Genomic DNA, 20,047 nt, shown 5'->3' with positions numbered 1-20,047 from the left:
TAGTGTTTTAGAGCGAGAGTTTAGCCAGTAGCAGAAATGGCATCTCGTTGGATGACTGCTGCTCAAGCCCTAACTCGGGTTGTGGAGGACAGCTCTGACATAGGATCAGAGACTGAGACAGCAGATACTGAGACAGCATCTGAGGGATAGGGTAACGACGCACACTCTGGGAGTGATTTTTCAGTCGTAGTCTATTAGAAATGGGATCTGTGTTTGGCAGTCAGGTTACCCCCTGTCTAAGCAAGGACCCTCACTCTAGTCAGGGTAAGTCACACACAATTCCAAATTATCCTGTGCCCACCCTCTGGTAGCTTGGCACTGAGCATTCAGGCTTAACTTAGAAAAGCAATATGTAAAGTATTTTGTAATAAATCATACAATAACACCATATAGTACCACAAAAATACACCACACAGTGTTTAGAAAGATATATACTATGTATCTGATAAGATGCAGGTCAAAACGATTAAAATGCAATAAATATATGTTGAGATATCACTGAAAGGTGATATAAAGTGACTTAAGTCTTTTAAAAGCAAACAAAGACCCTCATTACAACCCTGGCGGTCGGTGTTAAAGCGGCGTTAAGGCTGCCAACAGGCCGGCGGTAATTGTGATTATGAGGGAGGTGATGAGGACAGTCCTGCTGTCGCTTCGCAATCCCAGTCTGTGCAGCCGGACAATAGCGGGTTATCCCAACCCAGAGAGCAGGTGCATGCGGCAGCAAGCACAGAGAGAGTGATCTCTTGGGAGCTCCCCAATTTAGTTCAGCCCCAATTTCCACAGCCCAAATCGTATTATGGAGACATCAAAATTATCTATCACAAAACAAACTGGTTTTGTAAGGTAAGCACCTGCGTTTTTGGTCCTGGGTTCGGCGGCCATGTAGGGAAACTTACCAAACCCAGACATTTCTGGAAACTAGACATCTGGGGTAGTCCACAGAGGTGTGACTTGTGTGAATTCCCCAAAGTTTTCTTACCCAGAATACCCTGCAAAGCTGAAATGTTGAATAAAAACACTATTGTTTCTTGCATTTCTGTTACACAAACTGCAGGAATATGCTGGGATCCCAAAAATTCCTACCACCCAGTGTTTCCCCACTTCTCCTGATAAAAACGCTACCCCACTTGAGTACCTGTACCTAGTCCCTGCGTCAGGAATGGATCACCCCAGGGTCAACAGTTGCCCTCATGTAAGGACCAGCATTGACTGTTGTGTGATCTATCCCTGTTCCGGGCACTAGGCCTACCCACACAAGTGAGGTACCATTTTTATCGGGAGACTTGGGGGAATGCTGGGTAGAAGGAAATGTGTGGCTCCTCTCAGATTCCAGAACTTTCTGTCACTGAAATGTGAGGAAAAAGTGTTTTTTTTTTGACAAATGTTGAGCTTTGCAAAGGATTCTGGGTAACAGAACCTGGTGAGAGCCCCACAACGCACCCCATCTTGGATTTCCCTAAGTGTCTAGTTTTCAAAATGCACAGGTTTGGTAGGTTTACTTAGGTGCCGGCTGAGCTAGAGGCCAAAATCCACAGCTAGGCACTTTGCAAAAAACAGCTGTTTTCTTTGGGAAAATGTGATGTGTCCACGTTGTGTTTTGGGGCATTTCCTGTTGCGGGCACTAGGCCTATCCACACAAGTGAGGTACCATTTTTATCGGGAGACTTGGGGAATGCTGGATGGAAGGGAATTCTGTGGCTCCTCTCAGATTCCAGAACTTTCTGACACCAAAATGTGAGGAAAAAGTGTTTTTTGGCCAAATTTTGAGGTTTGCAAAGGATTCTGGGTAACAGGACCTGGTGAGAGCCCCACAAGTCACCCCATCTTGGAGTCCCCTAGGTGTCTAGTTTTCAAAAATGCACAGGTTTGGTAGGCTTCCCTAGGTGCTGGCTGAGCTAAATGCCAAAATCCACAGCTAAACACTTTCCCAAAAACATGTGAGTTTTCAATATGAAAATATGATGTGTCCATGTTGCGTTTCCTCTCGCTGGCATTAGGCCTTCCTATGCAAGTGAGGTACCATTTATATCGGGAGACTTGGGGGAACACAGAATAGAAGAACAAGTGTTATTGCCCCTTGTCTTTCTCTACATTTTTTCCTTCCAAATGTAAGGCAGTGTGTAAAAAAGACATCTATTTGAGAAATGCCCTGTAATTCACATGCTAGTATGGGCACCACGGAATTCAGAGATGTGCAAATAATGACTGTTTCTCAACACCTTATCTTATGCCCCTTTTGGAAATACAAAGGTTTTCTTGATAGCTATATTTCGCTCTTTATATTTCAGAAATGAATTGTTGTATGAAAGAAAACCCATTGCAAGGTGCAGCTCATTCATTGGCTCTGGGTACCTAGGGTTCTTGATGAACCTACCAGCCCTATCTATCCCTGCATCCAGAAGAGTTCAGCAGACATAACAATATATTGTTTTTAAAAATCTGACATCGCTAGAAAAAGTTACAGAGTAAAACATAAAGAAAAATTGCAGTTTTTTTCACCTCAATATTTATTTATTTCAGCTGTTATTTTCTGTAGGAACACCTTGTAGGATCTACACAAATGACTCCTTCTTGAATTCAGAATTTTGCCTATTGTTCAGAAATGTTTTTTCTGGGATCCAGCATTGGTTTCACACCCATTTCTGTCACTAACTCGAAGGAGGCTGAAAGCACAAAAAATAATAAAAATGAGGTATGTCCCAGTAAAATGACAAAATTGTGTTGCAAAATGTGGTTTTCTGATTCAAGTCTGCCTGTTCCTGAAAGCTGTGAAGATGGTGATTTTACCACCTCAAACCCTTTTTGATGCCATTTTCAGGGAAAAAATCACAAGCCTTCTTCGGCAGCCCTTTTTTCCCATTTTAAAAAAAATGAAATTTTTGCTGTATTTTGGCTAATTTCTTGGTCTCCTCCAGGGGAACCCACAAACTCTGGGTACCTTTAGAATCCCTAGGATGTTGGGAACAAAAATCACAAATTTGGCATGGATAGCTTATGTGGACAAAAAGTTAGGAAGGCATAAGTGCGAACTACCCTAAATAGCCAAAAAAGGGCTCAGCACTGGGGGGGGGGCAGGTGGGAGGGGAGGCCCAGCAGCTAAGTGGTTAAAGGATGAAGCATGCGGGTAAGTCAGGCTTTATTTATGCATAAATGATAAATGTTGTGAGCAACCAAAGATGGGCGCAGCCTCCTCACACAATTGTCTTCCATCATCCCACCATTTTCAAAACGTAACATTCTAATAAAACCTGAGAGCCCTATGAATGCAGCATGTTAGCAATGCTGCACTTTATACTTATATAAAAAAGTAAATACAACAGGTCCCCGGGTAGTGGATGAGCCCACACTTAAATGCAGCTGCTATTCATATTGGAAAAACCTGAAAAATGGTTGATTTTAGTGGTGAAAATTTCACTATGTCTCCATATTGAGTTTTGAGGACTTTCCTGCTGCGGGCAATAGACCCAGCCACACAATACTAGCTTTATTAGAATTCTGCTGGGACTGGTTTAAAGGGTGAGGACCTACAAGGTTACAGTTAACCCTTCAACTGAAATGCCTTGCACAAAGTGTCCAAGTTGACAAATATGAGGTACCTCAACCATTTAGAGGAGTTCGCAAGATGTCTATTGCATTATTTGAGGGCAAAGTACTTTCCACAGTTTAACTCTCTTTAAGCGAAGCAAATGCTATTTCATGGCCCTGAAGAAATCCCACTTGCACCCAGCTGAGGGGCTTTAATTTGGGCTGAAACATGCTGACCTGATCATAGGGTTGAATTATCCCCCTATTTATTTTAATGGTAATCTTCAGGAGACAGAGATAAAGTTGCTAAGTCTATCTGAGCAGCATTTTTAATCATTTTCCTGCATCTATGTACGCTCACAAAGGAGGACTCTGCCGACCTTCATGAGCCCCTTCCGCATGTCCCACCCACCATGGGACCCCGATTTGAACACTCCAAGTGCTCTTGTTTACAGCAGGGTTGTGGCCTCGGGTGAGAGGAGAAGCCCTATGATGAAGCATGCCACCTAGCCAGTGGGTGAGGGCTTTCATGCTTTAAAGTGACTCTCCCCATGTCTGTGGAAGACTGGTCCCTTTATATTGGTCATGATTCCCTTTTCCACAGGATACCTTTAGGATAGTGTAACATTTGTTATTTTCAATTACATTTCTGTCCTTTTTTGCCTTCCAAATATCAATCATCATCCAAGGAAAAACACCTTTTGAAAAATGCCCTTTTAAACACATGACAGTAGGGGTAAGCCAAAATTCAAAGCACAAATCACTAGTTTTCCTTAACTCAGTATCCTGGGTACATTTGAAAAATACATAGATTTCCTACATACCTATATTTCGTTAATTGGATTGAAGCATAGGTGGCACACAATGAAATATCATTACAAGCTGAAGCTAAGCTGTTGGTTCTGGTTATCATATTTGTGGCCTCCCAAGAAGCACTACATAACCTACAATCAGAAAGGATTGATTAATGTAACAGTATATCACTTTTGAGAATCACCCAATGGGGCAAAAAAAATTACAGTTGAAATTACAGTTGAAAATGTGAGCCATTTTTATTTTTCCATTTTTTAACAATATTTTGGACTGCAACCATTAGTTACTCAAAGTAACCCATTTACACAAATGACCGCTTGCTGAATTTGAAATTTAGTTTATTCTTCAAAATGTTAGTAAGAAAAACTGTGGTAATTTTTAATTTTTACAAATCCGCTTGTTCTTGAAAGCGGTGAAGATGGTGATGTTAGCACAACCAACATTTTGTTGGCGCCATTTTGATAAAAAAAAATACACATTATTTGACACTACATTTTCCCAATTTTTCTAAAAAAGGAAATGTTGCTACATTTTGGCCATTTTTTCAATTTCTTCTTTGAGAATCCACAAGCTCTGTATACATGTAGAATCCCAAATATGTGCAAAAAGAGGATGCACATTTTGCCTGGATTCCATTACTGGGGAAAAAGGTTATGAACGTTTAAGTGTAAAGTGCCTCAAACATTAAAAAAAGGCTCAGCAATAGTAGGAAAAGCATCAGCAGCTAAGGGGTCAATAATACAAACTTCAATAGCCATATTTAGCAATTAACTGAGGTAGTAGAAAGTGTGCATTCTGAGGGTGCTGGGCAGGCAGGGAAACAGATGAAACTTCCACTTCCAGCAAGCAAGAGTTGTTTGACCTCTCTCACTTTTTGGAACCAGAGTATTTGCTCAGACTTGGCAGAAGCTGTCAAAGCTCCCACTAATACACAGCAAACAGCTTTGTACCAGGGTTGGGCACCCCGGGATATAGCAGGAGCCAACCCTGGGGGGTGGCACTTCCCAGGGCCATTATTGGCTCCACAAAGGGGGCTATACACCCTGCCTCCAATGTTAAGTAGCCCTGGGGAGGTGGTGGTGCCAGGGTCTTCGGGGGGCCATGCAGTCCCCCCTTAATTTACATAAATAGCCCGGGGGAGGTGGCAGTCCCCAGGGCTGCGGGGTTGCCATGCGCCCCCCACATTAATTAATTCTTTAGCCCTGGGGAGGTGGTGGTCCCCAGGGCTGCAGGGGTTGCAGGCCCTCCTACATTCATTCATTCTTTAGCCCCGGGGAGGTGGCAGTCTCCAGGGATATGTGGGAGCCACACAACCCCCTGTATTCATTGTTTCTTTAGCCCTGGGGAGGTGGTGGTCCCTGGGACATAAATAAGCCGAGGTGAGGTGCCCTGTGCCCCTCCTTTATTTTTAAAATGCCCCTGGGATCAGGACCACCCAGGGGCTTTCTTAAAACAAGCGCTGGATACAGTGCTTGTTTTTTTTTATTATTTATTTTTTTACATTTTTAAAGTATTTTTTTGTCTAAGGGGTATCTCTGGGACCCCGGCACCAGAGCTAAGGGTTCAGGATGTCCCTACCCTGGCCCCTTTTGTATTTTTTATATTTTTTTCTGAGACTCGGCTGAAGTACAAATTTTGTTTTTCTTTAATATTTCAAAAGCTATTGAATGGATTAACAACAAATAACAAAAAGGTCTCTTTCTGGACCAAGAGCTAGCTTTCTGCCAAATTTGGTATAATTATGTTCATCGGTTCGGCCTTTATTCCTGTTAAAAATCCCTAGGGAAATTAACATGGACAAAACGTGTTTTGGGAACACCCCTTTTTCTCGGATCCTGCTTGACGGACCACCCCAAAATTTTTCAGACAGCAGTTGAAGTGTGGCTCATATTTTTTGCGAAAATTTCGGGAAGATTCACCAACTAGCGCCAAAGATAAAGGCTAGTAAAAATAAGCTTTTTCTATAGAAACTAGGTCCTCACTATAACTACCTAGTGGTGACTGCCACTAGTTAACATATATATCTATATATTCCTAAAAAAATGAACTCACACTCAAGACAAGGATCAGAAGTTGGACATTTTTACTGCTCAACTTCTGATCCTTATCCTGGGAGACTGCTCATTTTGTGCTTTTGGAATTGATTCGCTTGCACACTCTGCTGGCATCACACGCCACCCCTCACAGGTCCTTGGCTTCAGAAGGAGCATCTCTGATTTATATATAATAATAGTTAGGGTGACCAGAGATAAGAATGTTTCAGATTAGTGTGCCTTTATAAGTGCACCAGTTTGAGAAATGAGAGTCAAGCTTTACAGACATGCTGCCACTGTTTAATTTTGGGAGAACTGAAAGCTTTGCAGAGTTTGGTCAAGGGGATGCAAAGGAAAATGGGGAGTCCCAAATGGAAGCATTTTCCATAGACTTTTGTATTTCGCATAGCACAAAAACTGTCAGCTGTTTTATTATTAGATTTGTCAGTATTGTATATTAGGGGGTGCAGATGATTCTGTGGGGTATTGCAGTTAAGTGGAGTAAATAATTGTTATAAGGTTTTTCAATTTAGTTATATCATGTGGCACAATACTACTAAAAGTAGCAAGGAAGACCAAGGAATAAACTAGACGGCTTATGTAAAATTCCAGATTTACTACTCGACCAACTAAAAGACCCATTTATGGTCACATGGAAATGGAAACCTATAAACAAATACAAAACAAATTGAATACATCTTAATCTACAGTTTCCTTTCCATGCTCTCTGGCTTACAAAATAAGAGAGGCCCAGCAAGTCAAACAAGAAACATCTTTCCTATGCACTCCTGTGCAACAAAATGAAAAATTGCCCTAGCAGCAAGCCACACAAGCTATTAGGAGGACATGATAATTAGTCACTAGGAAAAATATAATAATCTCATTTTTTATAAGAATAACAATGATTGCATTTCATTCATGTTGGCCTTCATATGTAGTACAATCCTACTAAAAGTAGCAGGGAAGCCCAATGAATAAACTAGACTGCAAATGTAAAGTTTCAACTTTACTACTTGAACAACTGAAAGACCCATTTGTGGCCACATATAAATATAAACAAATACTTAACAAATAGAATACATCTTAAGCTACATAAGTTTTCTTTTTATGTTCTCTGGCTCACAAAATAAAACTTTGCCCAACAAACCAAACTAAAACAATCTTCCTTATGTACTCCTATGCAACAAAATGAAGAGTGACAAGCAGTGAGCTACACAAACTAGTATATGGTGGATATATTAATTGGCCATTCTGGAAAAAATAATAATCTTAATTTTTATAACAACTATGATTGTGTTTCATTCACTTGGGGATTCATATGTAGCACAATCCTACTAAACTTAGCAAGGAAGCCCAAAAAATAAAGTAGACTCTAATGTAAAGTTTCAGAATTGCAAAATGAAAAAGTAAAAGACACATTTATGGTCAAATGATTATGTAAACCAGTAAACATACACTTAAAAAATACAATAGTTAATAAGAAAGAAATCACAATAAATATGATTGCCACTCTGTAGTTATAGTTAGTGTTCCACCCATTTGACGAATCACCACAAAACTTTCCAAACCTATAGCATTTTGTACATTTTCAGTTGATGTAAATTTTTTAGGTGAATCGTTAAGGCGTGCAACAGCAAAAGGGGGGACCCAAAATGCATTTTTCCATTAATGTATTTTCCATAAACTATTGTATTTGACATAGCACAAATACAACTGAATAGATTTATATGAAATGTGGCAGGATTATACATCATGGTGCAGAGATGATGCTTTGTGGGTACTGCAAGGAAGTAGGGTAAGAATATTTTAAGTTATAAGACATTTAAACTTAGTGACATCGGTAACCGTAGTACTTTCACAAAATGTCACTAACTTTTATGAAACTACCATGGTAAATGGCTGTAAAATTATTTTAAAATATATTTTTGAAAATTCCTATCTATTATAACTTCACAAAAGTGGTAATAGGTAGGGACCTACTATTGATCTATATCAAAGGCCCTAATGCAGAACACTGCCAAAGTGTAATTAAAAATATATATATGGCTGCCGTTTCATTCCCAAAAAACAGCTTTTACCCAATCATACACAGGCTTGTCATTGACATGTACCATGATATACTTGAAAATTATAAAGGTATACTATAGCCCAAAATATAACTGAGGCATGGCTGTACTATTGGACTGTGGTACCCTTTTGTCACTGATGATGTTGCATGGGCAATGCAATACTTAAATCAGATTTACAAAGGAAAGCAAGGCCACAATGCGTGGCCCTGTATTGATTGGTAAATCTAGAGAAATGCAAGGCAGCGGAATTTGCTGTTTTGCATTACTCTGACCTACATAATTTACACTGTTGCTAAATTTCACATACATCTGTATGACACACCACTGTAGCCACCCCACTATCTGCTATTCTACTCTACTCCAATACACTTACACCTCTCCATTGCATGAGACTCCACTCTGAGCCACTACACTCTACTCTCCACCCCTTTCCTCACCCTTTGACCTTTCTGCAAATAATTAGCCCTTTCCAAGTTGTGTATGGCCAACAGCCAGGCCAACCCTTGACTAAAAGGTGGAGGTGTAGGGTTGAGCCAAGCGGAGGCAATACACAGCCGAAGCACCATCATAGTCATAGACAAGAATAGGCACGCTCTTTTAGAGACCCCTTCTTCCTGAACAGCAAGTAAGATCAGCTAGGGGGATAGAGAGATTCCCAGCTTAAGCTTTTTATTGCAAAACTCGTCAGTTTCATTTAACGTCCCACCTAAAACTGGGTACACAGCAAACATATGAATTACATCTGCCCCATAAAGTTGACATTGGGGACACCGAGTCCCTTCTCCCACCCACCTATCTATCTTCCCCAGCATGTAGTAGAGGTCAACACATGTTTTATACTGTTGAACGTGTACATTTGCAGAGATAGAGACAGATTCAGCAAGGTGGAGAGGCTCCGGAAGAGTGGGATTATGCTTAGCAAAGTTCTCCTGCCACTTCTCTGCATGTTTATTTAGATCATCTTTCATATGTGAGTTCAGGAGACCATATAATTCTCCTATTGGACAGAACCTTCTGCTTAATAGGAAATCGGCCAGGCCCACTCTTGAAAACCAGGAAGGGACCACGCCCTTGTATCTGAGAAAGTCCCGAATCTGAAGGTATTTGAAGAAGTCCTGATGACCAACTTTATATTCCTTTTTATGTTCCTTGAAAGAAACAACGCATGAAGGAGTAAAAATCCCTCAACCTGATGAGGATGAGTACCTTCCATTGGTAAATACAGGAATCTTGAAATATATCAAACAATAAAGAATTATTACACAGTGGAGTATAAAAATGTAATCTGCTGATGCCCAGTTTTCTACTTACCATAAACCAAACCTTGAAGAGACCCTGCAAGGTTTTGAATCAGACTCTTTAAAAATAACCAAATTCAATTTGTCTCCACAAACACCCCCATGCCTTTTTTCTTCAATAGTAAACAAAGAGGGAGGGAGCGTCTTCTGCTATTCCAAAACCTTCAGCCTTGTCTTGCAACAATATGCTGCTTTGTTGTAATGCTGCATAACAATATAATAGTTTAACGTTCTAGACTGCCTATCCCCCCCTTTCTCAAGGGAGTGCCAGGAACCTCAATGCTCTCCTATCCTTAGTATAAGCCCCTACTAAGGGCCTGATTCTAACTTTGGAGGACGGTGTTAAACCGTCCCAAAAGTGGCGGATATACCACCTACCGTATTACGAGTCCATTATATCCTATGGAACTCGTAATACGGTAGGTGGTATATCCGCCACTTTTGGGACGGTTTAACACCGTCCTCCAAAGTTAGAATCAGGCCCTAAATCTTGTCATTATTTTTTCTCGTTTTTTAAACCATTTATTCTCTACTTCCAGAGAGATGGCCCGAAAAAAGTATAAAACGTTTGGAAGAAATAACATGTTCAGAATATTGCATCTGCCGCCCAAGGAGAGATGTAGGTTGTTGATCCTAAAAAAATCCTTTCTTGCTTTACCTATTATGGGAACAAGATTACTGCTGACAATTTTATCGACATCAGTAAAGATGTTGACCTCCAAGTACACCGTCCTCTCCATAACCCCAGTGTCACTCAATAGAGTACTACTGTTAATGATGACTTATTGTCGTTCAGCAAATACCCAGAAAATTTCCCAAACCAGGTAGCCTCCCTTTCAATCTCTTTTAGAGCTATTGTGGGATCAGATGTAACCAAAGCCACATTATCGGCATAAGCTCAGATCTTTGAATCCCAACCGTTAAAATGAATAGGTGAGATTACGTCAAGTCTCCCTATAAAGGGACCAATGTAAATTGCAGAGTAGAGGACAGCAGGGGCAACCCTTCCGGGTTCCCCGCTGGATCAGGACTGGACCCAAATGGGCGCCCATTATAATAACCCTAGCCACCTGATCACGGTACAACGTGACAAATGCCTTGATAAATCCTAGCCCTCTCTGCCAGGAGACCCTATTTAATGCCTTTTCGGTGTCCAAAAGGATTTGGAGGGCAGCAACACTGTAAACTTGTGTGAAAAGAGCCATTAAGTAATCTTTTAAAGTGTCAGAAAAAACCTGATAAAATTCAAAAGGGATTTAATCAGTACTGACCGCTTGCCAGAGGGAAGGCTAGAGATAGCAAGGAGGACTTCCTCCCTGGAGAAAGGACCCTCCAATGTCTCACAATCCTCCACCTCAACAGTATTAAGTGAGACCTGCTCCCAAAATTGTAGCACCTCATTATCCTCCTGCATACTATTTTTAGTATAGAGGTTCAAATAGAACCTCTGGAAGGTGACACAAATATCCTCAGTCTCAGAAACTAACCTGAGAGTGGGATTTCTTACATTCTTAATTTTTCCTTGGACCTGTTTTTGTCTGGTATGGATAGTGAGCAGATGGCCCACCCTCTCCCCAAGCCAATAAAGCTTTTCTTTCCAGGTCAGGAATTTATCAGCTGCCTTTCTTGTAGGTATTGCCAGTATTTCAGCTTTGACAATTGCCACCCTCTGTAGGATTTCCTGAACATTGTCCCATTTTGAGGTAGCAAGTACCAGCTTAGATTTGGCGACTGCTATAGCTTCGTATAATTCAAGTAGTTTAAGCTTTTGCCTCTTTTCCTGATTCAGACTGAATCAGAGAGTCTCCCCACAGACACCAGTCTTCAGTGAGTCCCATTCAACCCCGATAGGAGCACTCCTGAAATTATCTTTCATGAAAGTCGGTATCCATTTATTAATATGGTTAACCTAATTTTCATCCAATAGTAAAGTACGTTCAAAGCTCCACTTCAGGGTCTGCCTAACTCATCCTTTAATTACCATCACTAATGGGCTATGATCTAACATCACCCTGGGGAACTTCTCAGTTCTACAGTCTTGAAGAAGGGAATGTGAAACAAAAAAATAATCAAGCTGTGCATGCGTCTGATGTGGGGCAAAAAAATAAGTAAACACAGGATCTGCCATCATTTAATCTGACCAAACACCCACCAATCCATGATCATGGATCATGTTACATACTGCCTATAACACTCTTGGTTTCTGGCCAGGATAGTCTTTGAGATGCTCCCAAGACCAATCCCATGTAGAATTAATATTTAAGTCTATACAGACTTTTGGAAGATGTCATTCTGATAGAACCCATAACCCTTTGTTATCCGCCGAGTTCGTTTAAACTTCAAAATTTGGTGCTTAACAAGGATTGCAACTCCTCTCATCTTAACACCTTGCAGAGTCACCTCGACTAATTGAAATCTGAGGGATTCAAGAATATCCTGCCTGGCAACTTCAATATGTATCTCTTGGAGACATAATATATCAGCTTTTAACAGCTGGAGCTCAAAGGCTATCTTTTTTTGTTTCCAATCGCTGAGCCCACAGATATTACCCAAAGCTATCCTGATGTTACTCATGATAAAAATGTAGGTGAAGCTTTGAAGAATTGAACATAAACAAGACACTCCCCCATAACAAACCCTGGACATCTACCTTTACAAGAAAAAGACACCTATTGTAGCTGAAGAAAATGTATCCAACCCCCCGTGTTGTCACCAACCCGCCACCCCTCACCATCTCCAACCCTTCACCCGACCTACCCCTCAACCAACCCCCCACCTCTCCCACCTCCCCACCACCCACAAAACTCTACTAGACTCTATGTCACTCTATTAGACTCTACTGCACTCAATCCATGTACACTCCACTGTCCAAATTAACACTCAACTCAATGCTGTGCACTCCATTGTACAAATCTCTGCTCCACTCTACAACAGTTTTCAACACTGCACAACACAGCATTCAACTCTACTGTATGAGATGTCACTCTAATTTATAACAGTTTCCTTGACTACGCTACCCAATTAATGTATGCAACCTCCACTGTACTCTACTCCACTCTTTGCCACTCTACTGGACACCATTCCACTCTATGCTATTCCACTCTCTACAACTCCACTCTTCTACACTCAACTGTACAGTATTCTACTGTGCACTATTCCACACTATGCTACTCCACTTTATGGTAATCCACTGTATGCCACTACAGTGTACAGCACTCCAATCAATGCCTCTTCATTGTGTGAGATTCTCCTCCACTCTATATAATGCCAATGTATGTCACTTTGCTCTATGTCACTCAAATCCTAGTAACTATAATTTGTGCCCTAAGGTAACTATAACTCGCCCCCTCATTATGCACAGTTTGCTCATCAATAATTTTACTGCAACTATTACAATAATATTATCAATGATGTCACAGAAGATATCATGAGTTTGTTAGTTGGATTGAATAGAATAATGGAGGGACACATTTCTGGAGTTCAGCAGGACCAGCAGGAGCCTGAACCACATCTCCTAGCACTCCTTACGCCAGGAAGCACATCCTGCTTTTCTTGCCTGCCTTGCCTGCTCTAATAAGCTCAATCAACTCATGCAGCACCAGACGCATTTCTAGAGTTCAGTGGGACCTGGGGGAGCCTGAACCACATCTCCCAGCACTCCTTGCACCTGAAGGCACCTCCTACGTTTCCTGCCCACTCTGCTTGCGTTTATTAGTGAAATCAACTCCTGAATCGCGGGATGCATTTCTGGAGTTCAGCGGGACCGGCTGGAGCCTGGACCACATCTCCCAACACTCGTTGTCCCTGGAGATGCTTCCTGCTTTTCCTGCCCGCCATGTGTGCGCTTATTAGTGCGATCAACTTCAACAGCACGGGATGCATTTCTGGATTTCAGCGGGACGGGCTGGAGCCTTAATCACATCTCCGAGCACTCCTTGCACCCAGAGGCACCTCCTGCTTTTCCTGACCACCCTGCCTGCATTTACTAGTGCAATCAACTCCAGCACCACGGGACGCATCTCTGGAGTTCAGCAGGACTGGCTGAAGCCTGTCCCACATCTCCCAGTGCACATTATCCCTGGAGATGCTTCCTGCTTTTCCTGCCCACCATGTGTGTGTTTATTAGTGCACTCAACTTCCGCAGCGCGGGACAAATTTCTGGAGTTCAGCGGAACTGGCAGCAGCCTGAATCACATCTCCCAGCACTCTTTGCACCTAGAGGTGCTTCCTGCTTTACCTTCCCGTCCTGCCTGCACTTATTAGTGCAATCAATTCCCACAGAATGGGCCGCATTTCTGGAGTTCAGCAGAACCAGCAGGAGCCTGAACCACATCTGTCAGCACTCCTTGTGCCTGCAGGGTTTCCTGCTTTTCCTGCCTGCCCTGCCTGTGCTTATAAGCGCATTGAACTCCTAAAGTGTGGGATGCGCGGGGTGCGCCTGGGCGTGTGCCTGGACCAAGACTGGGCCAGGAGTGGGCCCGTCTGCATCCGTCCACAGCTGGACGAGGCTAGTCTTGGCCCGCTCTCTTTTGCCCTAAGCTCTCTTAACTCTGGTTGGGCCTGCACTTGAACTCACACTTGCAGAAGGTAAGTGCCACTAGGAGCCATCATGGGTAAACACAAAGCAGACGGGGCACCTGTGGGACAGGCCGTAACTTCATGCCCAACCACTACCATTGATAATGTTTTGGAATCGGCCATAGGAGTACTCTTGAAGAAAATTACATTGACTCAGCGTGGGCTATCACTGGATTACTGCTTTAATAGAAAGCCTCATAATGAAAACCTTCTCATCAATTGTAGCCTGAGAAGCCCTTGTTTTACAGGGCTCTTGGCCCATTAGCAGGTCTCTGCAGCCACATAGGACCCAGTTCATTTTAACATTGGTGTGGAAGAGGTTCTAATCCCACAAAGCCCCACTGGTAGCTTGCCAGAATCAGAGCCAGTGGTAAAGAAGAAAAAGTCCACTATGAGGTCACCAACGGGGACAAGTAAACATTGTGCTAAGCGACAGGGCCAGCTTTCTTCCTGCTGTGTCACAAGGTTTCATACCCAAATCACACAGATGCAAACATCAGATCTGTTGGCTAAGGACACACCCGACCTTGACATTCTGTGTGAGAAATTTAGTGCCATCTAGAGGAAAAAACTGGTCCCAATCAAAGAACAACTAAGATGTATTGAAAACAGCGCAAGGAACACCCTTATTAAAATGTCTATTTTGGAGAGCACTTTCAATGTCTCATTATCAGTAACTAGCCCCGGTTTTAGTAATGGGGTGAGTTCCTCAAGTCAAACAGAGCTGTGGCCCTTGAAGGCCCTAAGGATCAACGCAATGCTATTTCCAGAATAACCCCTCCAGCTCCACTTGGTACAAAGTAGGACATTTTAGCGGGGACTGTAAGGGCGAGTGGATCCACAGAAGTTCAGAGGCTAGCACGACTAAGGAAGCTTACCCTGGAACTCACTCTGATTCAAGCAAAGATGTATTGGATTTGCTGCCCACATCGTGTCCTTATGTCCTAGTGCTGGCTGGGGTCCCCTCTCTCAAGGAATCACAAACAGAATCATGGGTGGAGATACGTAATAAATGTGCAGACTGGCTTGTTAAGCACAAACATTTTAGCCTAGCAATAATGGTACAAATAGGGGGGTGGGTGGGGCGCTCTAGAAAAGTTCTCAATGGGGATTGTATTGTAATGAATTTAAGCAGAACATTTTTAACCTAGCAAACACAAATGAGATTATAATGGTATGAAAAGTGGGGTGGGTGGGCCGCTCCAGAAAAGATCTCAATGGAAATTGTAATGTAGTGAAGTTCCGTAGATCATCTTGTATAAAGAACCTGTTCAGACCACAGGAAGTTTTGGGCTGCAATGATACCAAGATTTGTGTACTCCCTCTAAAGGATTTTTTTAAACCTAAAGCTTTGGGAGCCCCTCATGAAGTTATAACTATTGTTCCTCCTTGCCATAGTCTGTCCGTTGTAGTAGGTTTTCTGCCCTAAGCATTCTTGATGAATTGGATGTGCTAGTGCCCAGTCCTGCTGACAGCATTGTACCCACACCCGACCTCAAAGTCCAATCACCCCACCCTGCAACTATTTTAGTCTCCAAAAAGAACTCAGCTTCTAAGGACTCAATGTTGAGGATGTTGAGCTGGAATGTGGCGGGCCTCCATTCTAAGATCACAATACAGAAATGGGCAGCTTTTATAAGCCAATAAGACATACTGATGTTTCAGAAAACTTGGGAAATACAGGATTTGGTATGTGATAGGTTTGAATGCTATTGTATTCTGACAATCCCTTCCCATTCAGGGTAAGCATTGGGTGGGCTGGCCATTTTGGTGAACATTTCTGCTGGGACAGTTCTAAAGCAATTGAATCTAAAAATGCCAATTTTCAGGTTGTGAGATATCTGAGGAGAGAAACCCTGTATCTAACTAACTTTTATAATCATCATGTTCTGAATACTAAATTCCCTGCTCTATTTGATTTTATTTCTTCCCTGCTAAGCAATGTTGGCATCATAGGGAAACAGGTAGGTTTTTGCTTTGCTGGGGACTTTAATGCTAGATTTTAGATACACGATAGTCCCATGAATAATTCCCTTATTGAAACCGCAAACAATCATGCTGATACTCTAAGTGACACTTATATTCAGGGGGCAGAACTGATGGGTTACCTGCCCTTTTAGGATGTGTATAATGTAGTGGATGTTGCTCCTCATAACACTCCATTGTTACCATCTTTTAGAGGTCGTGGTTGCTCCTCCATTACAGATCATGTATTTTTATCATCTAACCTGATGGATTCATTGCTGCATGGGAGGGTAGTCCCTTCTAATTTCGGGCACCACAACCCGATAGGGGTAGGATTTACTTTATCCTCTAGGCCCAAATTTAAGATGGAGTGCAGAACTAGAGATATTCGACTGACTACTGACAGTTTGCGACTAGTCTGGAGAGCAGTTGAACCTGGCTAACTTTTTAAAGAAATGATTGTAGGGAACTGAAATCTAGTAGAGGCCTATTTAACTGAGAATGACCCTAGCTGTGAAGTGATAGGGGCCTTTACCCAGCTTTGTAGGAGTATTAGGAAAACATTATTGCACTCACCATGCACATTAGCCAGCAAGCCCAGGTGGTTAAATCATGAATGTTCAGAGGCCAATTGTCAATTGAGCAGGGCACTGACAGCTAGTCTGAGGGACCCTTTAAAGGTGGCTTTCCAATGTAAGGTTTACAAACAAGTAAACTCTAGGAGGAAGATGAAAGTACTTCAACTTCATCTCCAACGGACTCTTTGGTCTTTTCTGCAGCCAAAAAGAACAGCAAATCATTCTGGGAGGCTATGAAGGATATGAAGCACATGAGACAAGTAGTAACCCTGATTAGTTGTCACATTTCTAGTGGGACATGGGAGGTGCATTTCACAAGAATATATGCAGTGACCCAAGCATTAAGTGATTTCATTGTGAGACCGAACTTGAGGGGATTAGAAGTATCCCTGAACGAGATGGAAGAAGCCATAGTTCAGAGTGTTAGAGGGAAGAACCCTGGGCCAGATGGTGTCCCAAAAGATCTGATTAATTCAGATCTGAGTTTGGTCACCTTTATTGGTGAACGTTTGTAATGGTCTTCCCCATTGTCCACTTCCGAGTTCTTCGACAACCTCTATCATTGTTCCAATTTTTAAAACGGGTGATCGCTCTCAGCCAGGGTGCTACAGGCCCATCTCCCTATTCAATGCAAAGGTAAATATCCTAGGCAGACTCTTGTGTAACAGGATTAGGGAGTGGACCAAGGAGAAGTCTATTTTGCACCCTTGTCAGTATGGTTTTAACAGCAACGTCAGAACTATAGAGCAATGTTTAAATCTGTACTTGGTGGATACGAAGTATACCATTGCCAAACGATCTCCCTTGTACCTGGCTTTCATGAATTTGATGTCAGTGTATGATTGCATTAATCGCTCAAAGTTGTGGTCAAATCTTCTTGCATACAGGTTAGATGAAGGACTAGTGCACTTTTTAGCTTATTTGCACATGGACTCAAAGGCCACAGTTAGAATAAACTCAGTTGGTGGGGTCACAAAAGATATTGGAGTAATTCGAGGAGTGAGGCAAGTGTTTTAGCCCCAAATTTATACATTAATATGCTCCATTGTTTTTTAATAAATATAACCTCCGATGTCCCAATCATTAAAGGCTCCTTGTTAACCTCATTCCTGTATGTGGACAGTGCTATATTAATGACACGGAATCCAAGGGCACTGCGACTTTTAGTCCATGGCATTGTGGGCTTTATGGGAGATTTAGGTCTGCCGACAAACTATGCCAAATCCTGTCTTATGGCCTGTGGCCTAAAGAAATAGCTATTGCCTGCAGTAAAAGTAGGAAAGAGCTTCCTGAAACGTACCAGCACTTTTCCTTACCTAGATCTAACCTTATCTGACACTGGATCCTGGGTGCTGCAAATCGCCCCTGAAGGACTAAATTAATGAAGGTAACTAGCACTTTATTTAGCCTGCCACAACCTAGGTGTGGGGATGTACTTATCCCCTTATTGCAGATTTACAAAATGCAGTGTATACCATCAGCAACGTATGGTGCAGGGGTATGTGATATCCAAAAATGCAACAAAATCTAGATTAAGGAAAATAGGTTTTGGTGGTCCCCATTTCTTATTCTCATCTGATTTACCACAGGGAATTGGATGCCTCACATATTCAAGACTATTTTAGAGCCCGTCCTCCCCCATTTAGGTTACCTCTGTGGAAAAATAATGATGCAAGCCTCACAAGAGACATCATCAGGGATTGCCTTAGTTGCAACAAAGGTCTTGAGATTCCCTAGATAGCTAGTGTGAAATCCAGGTTGCGTAAGGTTGTTCTACATCATGACGGTGGCCATGCGGTCACTGCCATTTGGCCGCTCCGCGGTCAAAAGACCGCAGAGGGCGTTCTGGCTTTCCCGCTGGGCCGGCGGGCGCCCGCGAAAGGAGCGCCCGCCGGCCCAGCGGGAAAGGCCCTGCAACACAGAGGCCGGCTCCGAATGGAGCTGGCGGTGTTGCAGGGGTGCAGTTGCACCCGTCGCGATTTTCACTGTCTGCTATGCAGACAGTGAAAATCATGCTGGGGCCCTGTTAGGGGGCCCCTGCACTGCCCATGCCAGTGGCATGGGCAGTGCAGGGGCCCCCAGGGGCCCCACGACACCCGTTCCCGCCATCCTGTTCCTGGCGGTCAAAACCGCCAGAAACAGGATGGCGGGAAGGGGGTCGGAATCCCCATGGCGGCGCTGTTTGCAGCGCCGCCATGGAGGTTCAGCCCTGCCAGGGGCATTCCGGCTGGAAACCGCTGGATCCCCTTTTCTGACCACGGCTTTACCGCTGAGGTCAAAATGGGCAATGAAGCACCGCCAGCCTGTTGGCGTTGCTTCCGTTGCCTGCGGCCCTGGCGGTTTAGGACCGCCAGGGTCAGAATGAGGCCCCATGTCTTCACAGACCCTGAGGGTAATCCTAACATCAATAAAAACAGCTGCAGATGGCCCTGTTTAACCTGGTGGACTTTGAAAGAATGACCAGAGAAAGGGGAAAGTCCAGCATGGCTGCCTACCTGAATTTTGTAATGGATAACTAACCAGCGAGGTACATGATTAGACCAATGGGCCAATGGGAGCGAACTTAATGTTCCGCCATAGGCCTGACACAGTAAGGTATCTGCTATGTTTTCCACTTGGTTTTAATGTTATTCTTGATTTTATGCCCTTCTCTTGTGATGGGAAAACCGGGAAAACAATGATGCACTATACATTCTTTTGTAGGTATTATTCTATGTACACTAGGCACTTTTAGATTCCCCTTGTAAAAAGGCGTAATATTGTTAACCTCAGGGTTGCCCTTAATACCTTTTCTGAGCTCGGCGATGATGAGGGTGTTGCCCATGTAGGGGAGTTTCTTAGTGCAGCGCTGCCAGCTCAGAGATCTATGAACACTGATTAAGTACTGTATTCCTGTCTGTAGGGCACTAGTTTTTAACCATCTGTTTTTGTGATTGTTCTTATGATCATTTTTCATTATAAATTGTAAGTAATTTATTGTGCTTGTCTGTATTTTTATTAATACCTTGTTATTTGAATAAAGTTATTGAATCTGAATCTAATGGAGGGATAGAAGAGGGAAGAATCTAGAAAGTGTTAATTGGGAGATAATAGTATTACAAGGTTTGCAATGAGTAAAGGAGAGATGGCGGAGGGAAGAGTCTGTAGGAAGGGATTAAGGCAATCCTAGTAGTAGAATGAGGTTC

Source organism: Pleurodeles waltl, chromosome 11 (assembly GCF_031143425.1).
Source record: "Pleurodeles waltl isolate 20211129_DDA chromosome 11, aPleWal1.hap1.20221129, whole genome shotgun sequence".
Classification (NCBI taxonomy): Eukaryota; Metazoa; Chordata; class Amphibia; order Caudata; family Salamandridae; genus Pleurodeles; species Pleurodeles waltl.
The sequence above is the reverse complement of the archived record's forward strand: the minus strand, read 5'-3'. Positions refer to the sequence as shown.